The following is a 17,527-nucleotide window of genomic DNA, read 5'->3' as shown; positions in this document are numbered from 1 at the left end:
GGGTTTTGTTCCTTTGTTTTTGCAAGGAAAAGTCAGAACTGAGCACCTCTGAGATAGTGAGGGTTCTGCGTACTCATCCTTTGCTTTTCTTGTCCAGCTAATGTTTGCTGCTTTCCATCCAGACACCTTTAGGGATGAAAATCTTCCAAATCAAGGTTTATGCAGATGCATTTCATTAGTTTTGGTCAACTGCTTAGATACTTTTATTTTACATTGTGTTTCAAAGTAATTAATTTTAAAACTTATGGGAAATAACTTCAGATGTTATCACTGTGTATATTGAAATCATAAGGTTTTTAAAAATTATTATTTTTATTTTTTAATATTCCTCATAGTACCATTTGACTATTGTGAAAAAATTCAACAGATTTTTTTCAGCTCTTATCTACAGGTAGAACCAGATAGCAAGTATTAGACTGTCAGCACATCTCTAAATTTACTTTGATGCAGGCTGGCAGAAGCAATAGGTACAGCAAAACTAATCTTTCCAATAACATATGTCTCCTAGAAAGAGACAGGGCTGTATGTATTAAAAATACCTCGACAGAAGGAAAAAATATATTGACTAGGATTTTCTTATCTGATATTTACTTTTATGTACTGGCAGCCTACCTTCTTTCTCTCTTCTCTTCTCCCATGAGGAATAAAAAGAGGCCTGTGCTCCTAGTAGATCTCCTTTTATATTTTATTAATAGTATAAGTACAATATTTTGAAAAGGGAAAAAATGTTTTTGCTTCCCTCTTCTAGTTTTTGGGATCAAAAGGTGAGCAATACTTAATTTTGAAACAATCACACTTCTTTCCTCCTCACTGTTAACTAGTATCTTCCTCCAGAGTAATATGGTGAATGGCTCTGTAGAACAAATATTTGAATTACTGCACATTCCTTTTAATAATCTTATTAAATATGTAGTTTAGCTTCCAGTTATTGTCTTATCCAATTATTTTTTCTCATTTCTTAATATGTATAAAGATCTATTTGTGATTATATTTTTAAACAGGAAAATCTTTCTTATATAGAGGGCAGGAATTTCCTGGATCAGGGGTGTTATTTTAATGTGAAGTTAGGCTTGACTAAAATGGAATTATAAATAAAAGATTGATTGGAATGTAATTATCAAGACAAGTGAAATTTTGGGTTATTAGGAGGACAAAACATTACTATTTAGGAGTTATCCATTCAATTATATTGTTGAGTTGCAGTGATCTATACTGTAAGCTGGATGTTCTTGTATTAATATTTCATGTTCAAATACAGATCTTCCAGATTTCCATACCACCCACACCCTGAGCTGTCTGAGTGGGAAGGCATCTGTCTTCTTGATAGTACTTCTGATATACCCATGTTTCCTCTTAGCTGTTGAAGATCTGGAACTCACCCATAGAAGGCAGACAGCTGCTTGCCTCCCCCTGCAACTGCGCCTGTGCTTCCTCCAAATTCAGCAAGCCTGCTTGTAATCCTTTATTTGTCAGATGGCTCTTGCCTGCTCCAGTTATACCATCAGCTGAGATTCCCATTTCCATCAAAGCAGAAAGCGTATTAAGTACTTCAAACTGGCACTTACTTCTTAAGAATTACTTCCAGAATTTGTTTAATTAGTTTTGTGCTTTTGTATCTATTACATATGCTGTAAATGTTGTTGCTGGTGCAGTTGCTGCTGATTCTGCTTTTTTTCCTTCTCTGAAACAATGTAACAAACTTAAACAATGACAGGCTACTCCAATTCAGTGACCGCATTAATTCAGCTTCTAAAAATGTCTGTGAAGTAGCAAAATATTATTCACATATATAGAGACAAGCACAAGAGAGATAAAGTGACTTGTCATAACATTTGAAGCAGGAAAGAAACAAGCTCCTGTAATATATTTCTTGTTTTGTGTGGATGGTTTTTAAGCTCAGCCCCCTTTATCCTGAAGAATTATTCCTATTTTAAAGCAAATGTCTGTCAGAGACAGACACCTTCTGTGGTTTAACTTCTTTGCAAGGCAAAAATTAAGATAAAACATTCTCTCCATTCATGGTTTCTCCAAAGTAGATTGCATCTCCAAACTAGAAAACACAACTCAGAGAGTTTATTACTCCAAACTAAACTCAGAGAGATTATTGTCAATAAAAAATGTGCATTTTCCCTCTCTAATCTCTGCACCAGTATGTCAAAAGATTAGATAAAAATATGGAAGAGCATTATGTATACTTCAGGGTGAAAGCTGAGAAGAAAAGCCAACATAGATCTCAATACTTAGGTCATCAGTACAACTTTCTTAAAATGTCTCCTTTTTTTTGTAATTAGTGGAAGCATCAGTGCAAGTGGTATTCTAGGCTTGCATGTACTCTCGATGGCGATGGTTGAAAAGCTTTCAACCACTGAGGCAGTGCTTAACTGGGCTATCAGGACCAGGGTCAGATGTTCCTGACATATGGTATATAGGCAGTACACACGACCACTGCACAGTGTGCAATGCACTTAAACTTCTCATCTAGTTAATGGTGGAGAGAACAAACCCTGAAAACCTGAGGTTATCAGAGGAATCAAGTCCACCCAAACGCTTTCCTTCTCTAATTTACTCTTAAGTGAGATGCTGCTAAGGTATCTTCCACTGGAAGTAGATGGGGATAACAGGAGTTGTCACTCTCTTGTCTGTCTTCATTTAGACGTCCTCTGAGACTGAAACAGGCATTTTGTTCACTTCAGTTTCATACTAACCTAGCAGCGGGAGCAGAATAACCTGGCATGGGGACTTGAGTTCTGAATGCTTCATAGCTCAGAGCAAAGTGAATCCAAATTGCAAGGGAATACCAAGGAGTGTTCTGGTTAAAAACATTTGTGCCCTATTGCTGAGGCAGGCAAACAAATCAGGAGGAGAACAAGCAATTTCGATCCTGATTCTTACCTAACTCAGCTAGAAAGAGAACAAGTACCTGTACTTGTTTTAGAAGAGTTTGGTTTTGTGTGTAGCTGTTTAGTTAACTTCAGTGGTAGTGTAATGCAGAGTTTACCAGAAAGCTGAGTCCAAAGCCTCAAGTTTACCCTTCTGTTAGCTGAGTATAAAAAACCCTCAAACAGCCCTGCCTTGCCCTTCCCCTTGTGTGCTCCTTTGCTAACACATTTTTGACAGCAGGGAATAGCCACCATCAGGCATCAGCCACCAGCATCTGACCTCTACCATGATGGAGAGATACAAGGAGCTGATCCTGGAGATGCTGGCCAGTATTTATGAGAGGGTTTAAAATTGAAACTGGGCTCTGGCAATGGCCATGGTTGACTTTTCACAGGATCATCCTAAAATCACCTGGTAATTTTTGAGGTTTATGTGACCTGCCCTCAGTAACATCCTCACTTAAATCTGAGCCAACAAGCTACAGAACCTGAGTAGTCACTGTCCATCACTGTGTCTCAGCTGTGGGACCATGAGGCTGGTTTAATGCAGAATTGCTGTGATACTGTGGTCGTCATCAGCCTGCTGCATTTTGCCACATAAGAACCTGTTCCAATGATATTTTCAGTCCTGGCAGTGGTACAATACTGAATGCAAAGCTCTGTGAGAGAAGCCTCAGGTCAGTGTTGAGTGACATAGGGAAGCATCAGCAGCTGGCCAGCTATCCTGGTTTCAACTGGGATAGAGTTCATTTCTTCTCAGAAGCTGATACAGTGGGTGTTTTGGATTCAGAATTAGAATAGAGTTGATAACACACTGATCTTTTGGGGTTTTTTTCTAAGTAGTGTTTATCCTAAGTCAAGGACATTTTTTTCCTTGTCACACGCTTCACCAGTGAGGAGGTACACAAAAGAGACTGGGAGGGAGTATAGCTAAGATAGGTGACCCAATCTGACCACAGGGATATTTCACACCAGAGAATGTCATGCCCAGCATGTGAACTGAGGGGTATTACCTGGAAGGATGGTGGATCTGGGTTCTGGAAGGAGGGGTCTAGTACTGGTCAGTGGGCTGTGAGAAATTGTAAAATGTATCAGTTGGGCTTTTTCCCCTTTATATTATCATGATAATCATTACAATTATAATATAATATATATTATATATATTATAATAATAATGATTATATATAATTATTATATAAATTAATTATTACTGTTATTATCCATTATTATTGCATTTTCAGTTATTAAACTGTTATCTCAAAATGCAAGTTTTACTTCAGTTCTCCTCCCCCTTCCACCAGGATGGGAGAAGGAATAGTGGGCATTTGAGCAAGTGGTTGCATTATATTTCCTCTGCTGAGCATAAAACCATGACACCAGTGATAATTCACTGTTCTTCAACTGTGTGCTGAAGATTCCAGAACTCATTAAATCACAATCAGAAATTATGTCCCAGATTCATTGGAGAAGGAATACAGTCAGCTGAAGAGTACGGGTTGGATCATTGTGTTTGCTACTGACGTGGGTTTTAGAAAATATGAGGTCAGGACTAGAAAACAGGATAAAATCATGAGAAGATTTTCTACACAAATTGTGTTAGGAATGCTGTTTGGTAGTGTACAGCACAGAAAATTCATCATAGATAAGTCCCTTATCTTCTGAACTCTATATTTTAGGATAAAATTCAATGATTGTGGCAAAAACTACCTCAGCAGTATTCATTTAGAGTTTGTGAATGAGGCAGAATTCAGTGATCTGAACAGCAGGACTCGATAGGCAAGATACTTAGGTTCGATCTTTTTACTTGCTTCTCTGAGAGAATTGTGGAAAGAGCCTCCAAATTCAGTGAATATTTAAGATTTTATAAACTAATGTTTGTCATTAAGTTTGTAAAATTTTGTCTGTTTTGAATATATTTTCTGTTAATTAATTTATGTAAAAGACAATACAGATTTGATAGCATGAAAATACTTTCAAGCAACAAAGAATTGTCCCTTCGACTAGATGAAAAAAATATTTATTTTGGTAGAGAGACTATATTTTTCATTGCTTTGTTATATTCTCTGTTAAAACATATAGGTGGTAACCACTGTATTTGGCAATCTAGCAGGGAGATAATGTCACCTTCCTCACTCAGTTGTTCCTCATAACTCTGTGGCAGTAAAACTGTATAAAGCTTTGAGGCATGTTTAGAAAATCATGTAATGGAGTGAGGGAAATTCCTTATATTCATATACCTGCTTTTTTCAAATCAGTTGTTGTGACACTCAAACCTTCTAATTTCATACATTCCCAGTAAGTAAATTTTCTCCTCAGAAGGCAAATACTAATGTTTGCACAAAGCCCTTCTGGCCTTGTTACTTAGGCTGCACTGAAAAACCCAGTTCTCCCTCCTCTCCCTTCAGGAGGCTTTAGAGCATGTAAAAGGAACACTTTTATGGATGTTTTTTGGCTCAATTGATGCAGCAATATATTATTAGCTTAGTGGTAACTCTCTCAAGATTTTATGAGGCTTCACAGAGTAGTTAAAATGAACATAAGTTTTATGTTCCATACCTAACATATCATGCAAGTTTCTGTCATTATCAGTTAGGATATGCTTGATCAAGTTCTGACAGTTGACAAACGATGAGTTGTTTTTTCTTTACTGTGATGTATCTGAAAGTCAACAAATTATTAACAGGACTGGTTCTCATTTTAAAAATACAGAGTGATTATTGTTACCAAAGCTAGATATATTTAAATAGTAGAAAAAATTTGTAGAAATTCAGAAAGATATTCAAAACCCAAGTCACCTGATGCAAGAAAACATCTTTAGTGCATTTGGTTCTCACACCTGGCAGGTATTGTGCCTTCAAAGGTAAGTTTTGCATCTTCCTACTCATTTGGAGTAACATTTTAAAACCTGAAGGCACTAAAGTATGTTTTCAATAAACATACTCATCAACTTTCCTTTGATTTTATTTTTCTTAGAACTTCTATCCTCAAAAGAGGCAGAGTGGTATCATTGGATCAGAGGAGGAAGAACCTTGAACCTAGTAAGTGAGCTTAGACTAGATTTTTCCAGAGGGAAATTTATGCAAATAAAATAGGTCATGGTGTAATTATTTTGTTTATCACAGATCAGTGTGTTTATTTTTACTTCATGAAAATGTTTCTGATTTTTGATACCTTAAACTGGCGTTTTTTGGGGTGATAGCTAGCTAGGGAATAAGCTAATCCAGTCCAAGCCAGGTGTGTTGCAAGCTTTAGCAAACTACACTTCTGTACATCCATCCTGCTTTGTGGGATCCTAACGGGACAGAATGGTTTATTTGTTTAGTATGTTCTAGAAGATGAAGTTCTCTTTTTTTAATGGAAATCAAGAAAGGGACACATAGGGAATATTAGGTCATAAGCCGCTATTTGCATACTAAGATCTTAATTATAGGTAAGTGCAAATTTCAGAAGGGATGTTAATTTCAATTATATGGTCCACTTGATCCACTTAAGACCCCATTACTTTGTTCACTCAGTTATACCCATTGTGAGGATAAAATTAGGTTGTCCTGAGTCGAAGAAACAAGTGTACTGCCCTAGTTTTCTGTGAGGCAATGGGGGAAATTCATGGCCTTTTTTTGTCATGGAGAGTGTAACAGTGGCAGCCCTTTGTTCTGCGTTGAAAGTGGAAGTGTCCACATGAAACATGAAACAATGCTCTGTGATCTTTTTACACTAAAGCACTGGTTTCCACTAGGTGCGTGTACACTAAGGTGTGACTTGCTCACAGCTGTACAAGACAGAATGTTGTTTACTGAGACCAATTTTTTCCTTGTTGCCTGTTTTATATGCCTATGGTTAGTAAAATACAGTTAAAAAAAAAAAACAAACCTCTCTCTTTTTAATTTCCCTGGGGTATAAATGCATAATAATGTAATATGAATTAATATATTTAGATTAAGTTGATTGAAGGTAGAAATTTTTTTTTAGTGTAGAGCTGGATTTATACTAAACTTCAGCATAAACGACCTTCCCAGATGTATTAAACATCTGAAGGACTGAAAACAAAATTAATTTTGTCTTCAGTATCTGACTATTTGCATGTCAGTGGCAAAGATACCCAAGACAAGTTTATTGTGAAAAAGGAAACCCTTATGCCCTTCAGACAAGGTACTCTCCACCACATGCATTTACATGAAGCAAAGCATCCCATGAGGCTTAGGAAACAGCCAAGGTAATAATCTTAGTTGTCCTGAACAATATACTATTTCTGAATAAAATAGGAACATGTAGATGAGATCTTCTAGTGAACAATATGACCTCCTTTGTTTGCCTACATAAGGAATTGGCAAGACATACTTAACTTAGTAAAGTACATGGCAATAATGCAGTAAGCCCAATGTAAGAAGTTTTTTTTTGAGATTATAAATTTCTTGAGCATTTTAATCAAGTCTGAAAAATAAGACAATCTAAGAATTCATTCATAATTTGGTGTTATTTTTCCTTGCGAATATTTTAACAATGATAATTATGGTGTAATGAATTATGGCTTTCAGAGGATCATATTTACAATTTTACACAAAAAGGATAATATCATCTCCCTGATAAGCAGTTAAATAGATAACTTTCTTATTAATAGCACAATGATACAATCAAATGATGAGTAATTTCTATTACCCTTACAAATAGATAAGTATATAAATGTGAAAGAAGCATTGATGTGGAAAATGTTAAAATAACAAATCTTATTAGATGAAAGAATTTAGAAATAACTTGTCAGGAGGGTAATGACCTCAATTAAATTTTATGTGCAATTATAATTGGCATTTTTAATAAAGGAATGCCATTGCAAATTGCATATTTGATATAATATTACAGGGCATCTTAATTCCTCTCAGTTGCACTTATATTAAATAAAAATCTTTGAGATAATCAAGGAAGATTTATATTTTAGAGTTTTGATAATCTGCTTAGATAATAGGTTTCAAATAATTTCAATACAACCAAGAAATGAGAAAGTTATCTGATAGTGATCCTTTTTTTCTTTTAACCTAAAAGATGCTGCTATTCAACAGCTTCTGTTTATGTGGTGGGTGTTGTTAGATATAGTCAAGGTTGTAGCATCTTCAAGTTGGAGTCAAATAGAGTCTTTTATTATTAATACATCTAATTTGAGTCAAGAAAATTCACCATGTGTATAACTATATATATATCATTTCCAGAGAAAGTTCTGAAAATTACCCAGTTTTCATATTTTTTGCACATAGCTATAAGGAAAGTACAATGCCTTACATTATCATTCTGGTCATGTGCTAGTTTCTAACCCCCAAACTAATACCAAAATAGTAATTTCAAAGTAGTTGTGCAAAGATAATCAATGATGTGTGTTGGTTAGGAGGAGGGGCTGCCTGTAGAGTCCTCCCTCCAAAACACTACTCAATATAAGCTTCTTACTGATTTATATTGTCCAGTAGTTTTGTTAATATTCAACTTAATAATACTGGAATTGTGCAGGTTTTGAATCTGGGAGAATATTACAAAGAGTCATCTTAAACCTTCTCTCAATGTTTCATGTTTCTCCTTTGCTTACATAAAATGGTAGGAGAAGAGTTCCAGTTGTAAATGTAATAGTAGAAGGAATGAGTTTAACTGGTGCAAGAAAAAGCAACCAATAAGGACTATTGGCTTGGGGATGACATAGCAAAAAATCAGCTATAATAGTTGCTAGGAAAGTACTTAATAGAAATTCTAAGCAAAAATAAATGGTGTCTATAGCATTTGCAAATAAGCAGCTGCTGCCATTCACAGTCTACCCCAATTACCTTCTGTTAATCTGGCACATCTTTAAAATGAAACACTGTGCATAATTTTTCATGGTTCAAATACTGCAGACTTATCTTCAAGCACACCAAGAAAAGCCAGTATCACATGTGACCTGTGTAATTGAATGTGAGTTATTTTAGAAACAGATCTCCACAGAGGGAAGGAGAGCTGTGACCATGGGGAATCCTCAGCATTTACTTTTTAATTCTGTGTTGATACATGAATGTAAAAAGAGATAAACTGATATTGTTGAAAAAGAAATGGCTATTCCTTAATGAAAAGTTTATCATTTGCATACTGTCATATGTATGTAGAGATGTTTGTAGATAAGCTTGGGATTTATTGTAACCCAAGGACTGGCTGCTGATGTGGTTTTGAAGATGAAATGTTTTATGGATGAAGAGCAGGATACTGCTCCATCAAAGCACATTTCAACAGAAAACTCTGGGGAAGGGCTACAGTAACTACTTCACAGATTAGGTGAAATTTGGACAGTTAAGACCAAAAGCAACCCATAAATCCTGTGTCTCATCTAACATGGAGTAGCCTAAACTGATCTTATATCCACATTTTGGACTACAGCTTTTAATTCACCTAAATTGAAAATCCTTTAAATCCTTGAGGCTAATGCTTAGTTCTCATAAAACACACCTGGGATCCAGTATGACATTGAGAGTTACCTGGCTCTAGAGTGACCTTCTAAATGAGATAAAGTCAGGAAAGCCAGTTGTAACAAGGATAAAATTTATATAAGCTGATCTTGCATCTGAGTATTCAGTTGGTGTATCTTTTTTCATAAATAGTAGTTATATTAAATTCCTTTACAGAAAGAAGTAATCACATTTCTCAAAGTACTACCAGAGGTATTAGGTTTTGCAATCCAGGGATCTAAACTGATCACCACAGTTCACTAGAAAGTGTATTCTTAGCGTTTTACAAGGTCAGTTTTGTTTCTTCTTTTTTTCAAATCTGTCTTGAGTCCCATTTAAAGTTTTCATGTATTAAATACAACATTTTGGATGAAATGTACACTTTTTGCAGACTACATTTTTGACAGGTGGGGGTCTTTTCTTGCATAAAGTTTGCTGAACTTGTCTGAAACAAGCAGTCTAGAAATCTGTGTTTCTGGAGACAAGGAGTGCTTGAAGTTGCAGGAAACTGATATTAGTAAGACACTTTGAAAGCTATTCTGTTGCTCAGGAAAACTTTTCTCTGAGCAACAGAAAACACTGTCTTGTGCAAACACAGAACACTAAACTACTGAGCTAGTAAGCTAATATGTAAGCTAATATGTTGTGCTGTTAATTCAAAAATATACTTTATTTTACCCTCAGTTTTTCAAATTTAAAATATCTTACTGAAGTATTTACTGAACTATTAATTTTTGAAATTTTAATTTTATCCAGTACATAACTAGAGAGATGATCAGCAAAAAGAGATGAACTTTATCCATGTCATTCAATGCTTGTCTAATTGATTTATTGTATTATAAAATTTATTATTGCATAACAAGGGAAATAATGGCAATATTTAAATATGATTTGGAATATGAAGGTTATCATAAAAGCTATCCTAAAGCCTCATGGCATACCTGTGATAATGGACTCATGATCAAGTTCCCAAATTGGAAGAACCAAGGGATGGAACCTTTTGGAAGGTACTATTACTTGGTGTCACTACATCCTACAGTCTGTATTTGTGGGGTGTTTTTCAGTGAAGCCACCACTCTCTACTAGTCCAGTAAAAGACTTTTCTGATGTTTTTAGTGCTTAAAGCAATCTGTGCTGCTATGACAATTTTGACTGCCCAACGAAATCCTGACAGATGTTACTATTACTTGGAACTTGTGGAATCTAAATGCCAAAGAAAGCATTTATGCTGAGAAAAGACCAAAAATCAGAGGATGGAATTGTAAATCAAGGAATCACTTATTATCTCATGTTGATCATCAGATTTCAGTTATAATGTAAAAAATTTTTGGGGGGAGGGAAAATCTTTTTATGCAAAAACAATAATATACTTTCCCCTCTGTTTGCATGAAATTAATTTAATTTCCAAGTAGCTAAAGTATAGGACCACAGGGTAAGTACTGTATTATCTCTTAGAACAACAATGTAGCAATGACAATACTATACTTCTAAAAAATATATTATTATTTCATAATAAATAAAATTCTCTTTCGAACACAGATAAACAGCTCTAAACTCTTGGCCTTTTCTATAGTATCTGCAATAGAACTGAAGTAACTTGTAAACTATTGACTATTTCATGTCACTGGAGTGTATATTTTGATTACAGGATTTTTATTAAAAAATACTCGTTCAACTAAAAGGGTGCATAATGCTGCCATACCTGGGATTTTTTTGCATTACGACCTCACTTAAATACCTTACAAAAGCATGGTTGCCATGATACACTTATACCCCTAAAACATAATATGGTAACCACAGCCTGGGAGTCTTAACAGAAGCCTTTGAGATAGTGGGCTAAAAGTCAAGTCACTACCAGGTATGCAGTGCCGCAACATTGATGTGCTCCATGGGAGAGTTTGACTGAAATCTATGGATTCTTTTCAGTATTCAGTACTGTTTCAGGTTTTTCTTTTTCTGTTCTTTCCAATAACATGCTTAAATATTATACTTGAGGCTTTCTTATTTAATTTTTTTTTCCTGTTGCATGGTATTTTTTTTCTGGCTTGCAAAGAAACATGCTAGCAGGATATATCCATTATCTAGCCAGGACTAACAAACCTGTAGAATAAGCATCAATATGCTCAGCAACTGCCATGTGTGACCTAATGGTTACCTTTCTTACCATCTGTGGCTGGTTTTTTTGTGGTCTTTGACCAAGTTCTTCTGCTTAACTAAGTAATTTTCTCAGATGAGGCTATACAGATGGACTCTATCAAAAATACTTTGGATCAGAAAGTGGAACCTCTTGGAGGAAAGTTGGCATTAAACTTGTGATTGAACAGTAATTTGGAGGGAGTACAAACAGAAATGCTGCTGAAAGTAAGAAACAGAGTAATACCTGATAATGAATTTAATAAAGTTATTATGTGAGCTCCACCCAATGCTCAGGTGTAATTCAGTGCATGACAAAAAAAATATTTATAAGTCCCTTTAGATTTTGCTAACATAAAAATATGGAAAGGATAGGGGTCGTATAAGGAACTTAAGGTACTTAATTCTGTAAAAATAAATTATAATTTTAGCTACCACAGCGGAGTAAGACAGAGAAACTCTTTCTCTTGTGTTGCTTGAGAATTTATAAAAAAGGAACATTAAATGTTCATCTTGGACAAACCGCAAGCTCCACCTTTTATTGTTATTTCTTATTATGTTTAGACTTGAAGAAGCCCATCTTAGATTTATATTAAGTCAAGCTAAACCATTGATTGGGTTTTTTCATACTTGGATTTTGTTTTCTCTTCATTGAGTATTTTTTAATTATCTTTTTTTTATTACTTTTCTTTTTATAATCTTGGCCAGTATATATTTCATTTGTTTATTCATCACAGTGAAATGCTATAATCATGAATCACCTCTGATGTCAATGATTGCTTATTTTGTAGGTGAGAAGCAATTGGCAATTTATCCTCTGAAAATCTGGATCATTCTCAATGCTTTTCAGAATATGTTCCAAAATGTATAGACTCCATAGATAATGCATTCATTTTCTTTGCACATTGAAAAAGATTTTACTTTTAGAGATATGCTAACTTCATAGAAGCAAAGTAGTCTTTGCTACTTTATATAAAAAAATAATATGTTTAAAAACAAACCTATTATTATATTTATGTTTTGTTAAAGGTTTTATAATTGGATTATATTTATGTGAAACAGACATGTCAGATATCATACTGAAATTGTGGTGAAAGTAATCTCAGGTTTAGATAGGGCAAAGATAAGTATAGAGTTGATAAGTTAAAGAGCGCTATGATACATAGCTATGAAAAAGTAATTTAGAATATTGCTGTTTATATTCCAATAAAATATTAGAGGTTCACATTAAGGTCAACTAGATTTTGTCCAATCAGAGAGCACTCAAATGTCTGTAAAGAAGTTGTCAGTCAAAACAGAATAGAAAGTATGGGAGGGAAATGATTATTTAAATCTCTTCTCTTTTAATTATCTCTAGGATTATTTCAGGCATGAGGAAATCTAAAGCATTATATTAACATTAGTAATTTCTCACTTTGTGTCTGAACATATCCTTGGGCTGCACTTTAACAATGCCTCTATTTTGTCTGCATCTTGTAAGCTGTGGTCTTAGATCTTCTGGTTTATTATCCTTAAAAAAACTGATGTTAGCGAACCACTCAGGATAGAAGGCAGGTATTAAATGATTACCTGTCTTCAAAGTCTGGCTTGGCTGTCATTGATCTACTGATAGATTCCTACTGTCCAATCTGTTTCTATAAATATTGTGAAAGAATTGGTGGTGCAAGTTTCTGTACTCTTAGTACTGTGTTCCAGTTTTTCAAGGATCACTTAAAAGAACATTCTAGTGGTTTAGTTTTCATCCTTATTTTGCCCTATCAATTCACTAAGTCCTACTTGTAAGTAAGAGCTGTGCTTTAGCTTGTTCCTTGCCTTTAGGAGCTTAAACTGAGATCATCATCTCTTTTCATCTAATTTTCTGATCAGCTATTAGAAAATTTATTTCTTTAGGAGAATGGGTTAGAATTGATGGCTTCTATCCCTGGCAGTGAAGGACACTACTGAAGAATCCCTCATACATTAGTCTTATGCTGTTCATGTGGTGCTTCAAATTAAATGTGCAAAGAAACACAAAATTTCAGAAAATTTAGTTTTCCAATATGTAGTGTTTTGTATATTGTGTCTAATTTAAAATATCTAAGAGGTGTATGGATAAACAGACATCTGCTTCCCCAAACAACCACAACCATGAAATAAAAAGTGAAAATTAATGTTTCCATTTGGAAGAAGGAGTTTGTAGAACCTTGTTCTGCGCCTGTGGCTAAAGTTTTTTACTCTTCTCAGTTGATTCTAAAACTGTTGCAGAGATACCAAGAAAATGATCATTTTCATGGAGTCACACATACTAGAGCAAAGTTGAGATCATGCCCCTTTCTCTGAAAGCAGAAAAGCAAACCCAAACAATTTTTCTTTGTTTGTAATAGGAGTAATGCTTAGCAAAGTTTTCATAAATTTATTGGCAGAAGATGCTGATTATACAGAAACACATGTGTATATATATATTTCTTTTTAAACATTGTCATAGACCCATAGACTTGAATGAAACTGATGACATAAATCCATGTTCAATACTTTGATGAATGAGTAACGTTTTTTATTTATGCTGTGCCATAAAGCTGAGCTTAAATTTAGAAAAGACAGAAAATAGAAGAGTTTGAAAATAAAAAATACTGTTCTTTAGTCTCTATAGAAGCATGAAATAATATAGTAACTGGGTTATTGCTATTGTGTTTTCTCCAACTATTACATAACACAATTTATCATCTGAATCTGAGCTGATGTCTGCTCACATACTGAGTGAAGTATTTAAACAGAAGCAATATTAGGAGATGTAAAGTTAAAAATACTTCAAGATACCAAAAAGCTCCACTGTATCAGCAAGCCCAACAACAGTACAGGGCTGGGGCAGAGTGGCTGGAAAGCTGCCCAGTAGATTAGAGCCTGGGGTGCTGGCTGACAGTGGCTGAACAAGAGCCAGCATGTGTCCAGGTGGCCAAGAAGGCCAATGGCATCCTGACCTGTATCAGCAATATTGTGGCCAGCAGGACCAGGGCAGTGTCTGTCCCTCTATACTCAGCACTGGTGAGGCCACACCTCGAGTGCTGTGTCCAGTTCCTGCCCCCTCACTGCAAGAAGGGCATTGAGGGGCTGGAGCGTGTCCAGAGAAGGGCAGTGGAGCTGGTGGAGGGCCTGGACCACAAGTCCTGAGAGGAGTGGCTGAGGAAGCTGGAGTCATTTCATCTAGGGAAAAGAAGATTCAGAGGAGACCTTATGGGTCTCTACAACTACCTAAAAGAAGGCTGTATCCAGGTGCGAGTCAGCCTCTTCTTCCAGGTAACAAGTGATAGAACAAGAGCAAAGAGCCTCATGTTGCACCAGGGAAAGTTTAGGCTGGATATTATGGAAATTTTTCATTTATTCACTGAAAGAGTTGTCAAGCACTGGAGTAGTCTTCCCAGGTAAGTTTCACCATCCCTGAAAACATTAAAAAAACATGTAGATGCATTGCTTAGGGATGTTGTTTACTGGTGGAATTGGCAATGCTGTTAACAGTTGGACTAAATAATTCTAGAGGTTTCTTCCAACCATGATGATTCTGTGATACTATCTTTTTCAAATATCATTGTTGTGTTTGACTGTGGCATTTTCAAGATGCCCTGGTAAAAATAAGTATGTCCACAAGTGTAAGGAAATAGCTTCAAACTTGAAATCCAATTAAAGCTTTTCATATACTATTGTGCTGTGTGAAAAAAAACTCCCAAAAAACAACCCTCCCCAGAATTAAGAGGCTGTGAATTTGGACCTAATCATATTTGTATCATATTTAGTATGGGATTTTCGCATTGTGATCTGCATGTTGTTTTACAGAAGCCTACATTTCTGAGCCCGATTTTTCTATGGATACTTTTATTTGGATACTTGCTTTAAGCTAGATGAGCAAATCCCATCTTCTCTGTCGCTATCATAATTTTCTGTATGTTAGTGCTATAGGCAGGGATTTATACATATTGTAGCAACTCTCAAAATAAGTGTGGCCTCTTTGGATATCCTAAAATATCCATGAATTTCAAAATATGAATCATAAAATAAGTATATATATATACACAAATGCATGAAATTGAACTTTCATGTTTTTCATACCTGAATTCTATGATATTTACCAGTTGTTTTGGTTTATGTTCTGCCATAAAACCACTGAAATGTGAGACATGAAATACAGTTTTAAAATGAAAAAGAATAATGCTTTCAGCTGTATCTGGGTTTGGACCTGGAGACCCATCAGTAAATTGCAATAAAATGAGATTATGCACACATCTGTATACACAGTATTTATTTGAAACAATTTCTACATGAGACAAAGAGGCTAGATCTTGTCAATCCAGTCTTCAACAAAACACTTATTGTAGTTATGCCTCACTGAACACAATGAAAGTGTCTGCTGATAGAAAATTAGTAAACATCAAGTTAAAGCAACCTAATATGGCTGCAATTTTGATCTAAAGAAAGGGTGAGAGCACACTCTGGACTTTTATCTTGCACTGAAAAGGAGTTAAGCAGCAGACTATCCAGACTTTGATGGCTGATTAAAATTTTCATGGAGGATGATACAAAAAGTAGAATCATGCTCATAATATTTTATAAAGACACAAATTTCAAGATCTTCCTTGATAAGGAACAGGAGTAAAATGTTATACAGGGAGAAAAATATGAGTTGAAGAGTTGGACCTAATGTATGTGAGAAGGCAGTAGTTTAGAGTGCACCCTCATCTATATAGGGACATACAAAAATCTTTTTACACCTATGGCACTATTTGGTCTCAGGGTTGTCTGAGAAGATGCCTTCTTTTTTTCCCCTCCTCTTGTTCCACAGTAACCCCATGATTCAAATATATTTCCTTTCTCATCTGCATTTAGAGGACTGCTATCAGTGTCTGACACCTTCATCCCTGGTTCTCAGTCAGACACTGACTAAAAGTCACTCTGAGTCAGCATGTCAAGAATATTCTGACAAAGCCTCGAGTAAGTAAGAGTTACAAGGAAACTGGGAGACAGGTTTACAATTGCAGCAAATGGATCTTGTGGATATTTGGTACAAGTAAGTTTCAAGTGAACTGGAAACAGTGCTGGAAGAAATGAGGAGAACTCTGAGTGGATAGGCACAGCTTTCATTTAGCGACAATTTAGATCAAAAGAGAAGATCTTCATGTACACAGGAAGGAACAAGGGCTCATAGGCTCAAACAGAGCAATGCAGGCATGCTGCTTCCAGACTGGAGCTGTGGGATGCTCTGGGAACTAGGCCAGTGAGAACTGAGGGATGTCAGACAGACACTTCTTTCATGGGTACAAAAATAATTACCATGTTATGACTCCAGCTTCTGTAACCTCCTTGTTACATTTTCAAGCTATCAGTTCCATGCTTTATTGCATGGGGAAACTTTTCTATAAATATGCACACTATATTTACTTGACAATAATTAGGCTGCTGATGTAACAAAATATTTATTAATAGGGTTGGGTTTTTTTACTTTTTCCTCAGATTTACATTCTTCCTTTGCACTTTTACTTGCCTTGTCATATGCTTTCAAGAAGATATTTTTCCTCTGCATTGGTCTAGTGCTTTCAAAAATAGGGTTTTGATCCATGACTTCAAAACTAAAGTGTGTGCTACTGGGTAAAAAGCACTCAAAAACATGAAGGCTTATGTGTTTTCAAGGTTCTGAATTTAGTCTTCAGTTTAATACTTCTTTGTCTTTGATACAGAATATATCCTAGTTCAGAATGTAAATTGAATGTTCTTTCATAACTTCCAGTTTCCTAGAAAAAGACTGGGTATCATAAGAAGTATGTTGGGCAGAGGGCAAAAAAATCCTATAATTTTTGTAATTTCTCCCCTTTCCCATTTTTCTTACTTTTTTAAAACTATTAACTTTATTTTCAGTAGGAAACAAAATATGTACGGCTCATTTTACTACAAGCAAGACTCCGTTCTGTATCTTTCAGTTTCAACATTTGCAGATTTTTTTAAAGACTTCTTCATATTCTAAAATCTAATCTTATTTTGGGGATTTAAGTCACATGTAGCAGCAAAAATTTAATATTTAAAAACTCAGTGATGCTGTAA

At 35.3% G+C, this 17,527-nt stretch overlaps 1 protein-coding gene across 39 annotated transcripts in view; it reads left to right on the top strand.

Moving 5' to 3' along the window:
• The window catches only part of TENM3 (teneurin transmembrane protein 3), a 1,292,556-nt gene that overhangs the window by 282,069 nt on the left and 992,960 nt on the right, over window positions 1-17,527 (top strand). For 2 of the 39 annotated variants that reach the window (XM_072927764.1, XM_072927760.1), the window contains exon 4: window positions 5,853-5,917. The exons of the other annotated variants lie outside the window; for them this stretch is intronic. The gene's annotated coding sequence lies outside the window, so the exon portion shown is untranslated. The remainder of the gene's footprint in view (window positions 1-5,852; window positions 5,918-17,527) is intronic. 39 annotated transcript variants of the gene reach the window in all.

This window comes from Taeniopygia guttata, chromosome 4, assembly GCF_048771995.1.
Source record: "Taeniopygia guttata chromosome 4, bTaeGut7.mat, whole genome shotgun sequence".
Lineage (NCBI taxonomy): Eukaryota > Metazoa > Chordata > Aves > Passeriformes > Estrildidae > Taeniopygia > Taeniopygia guttata.
The sequence above is the reverse complement of the archived record's forward strand: the minus strand, read 5'-3'. Positions and strand labels throughout refer to the sequence as shown.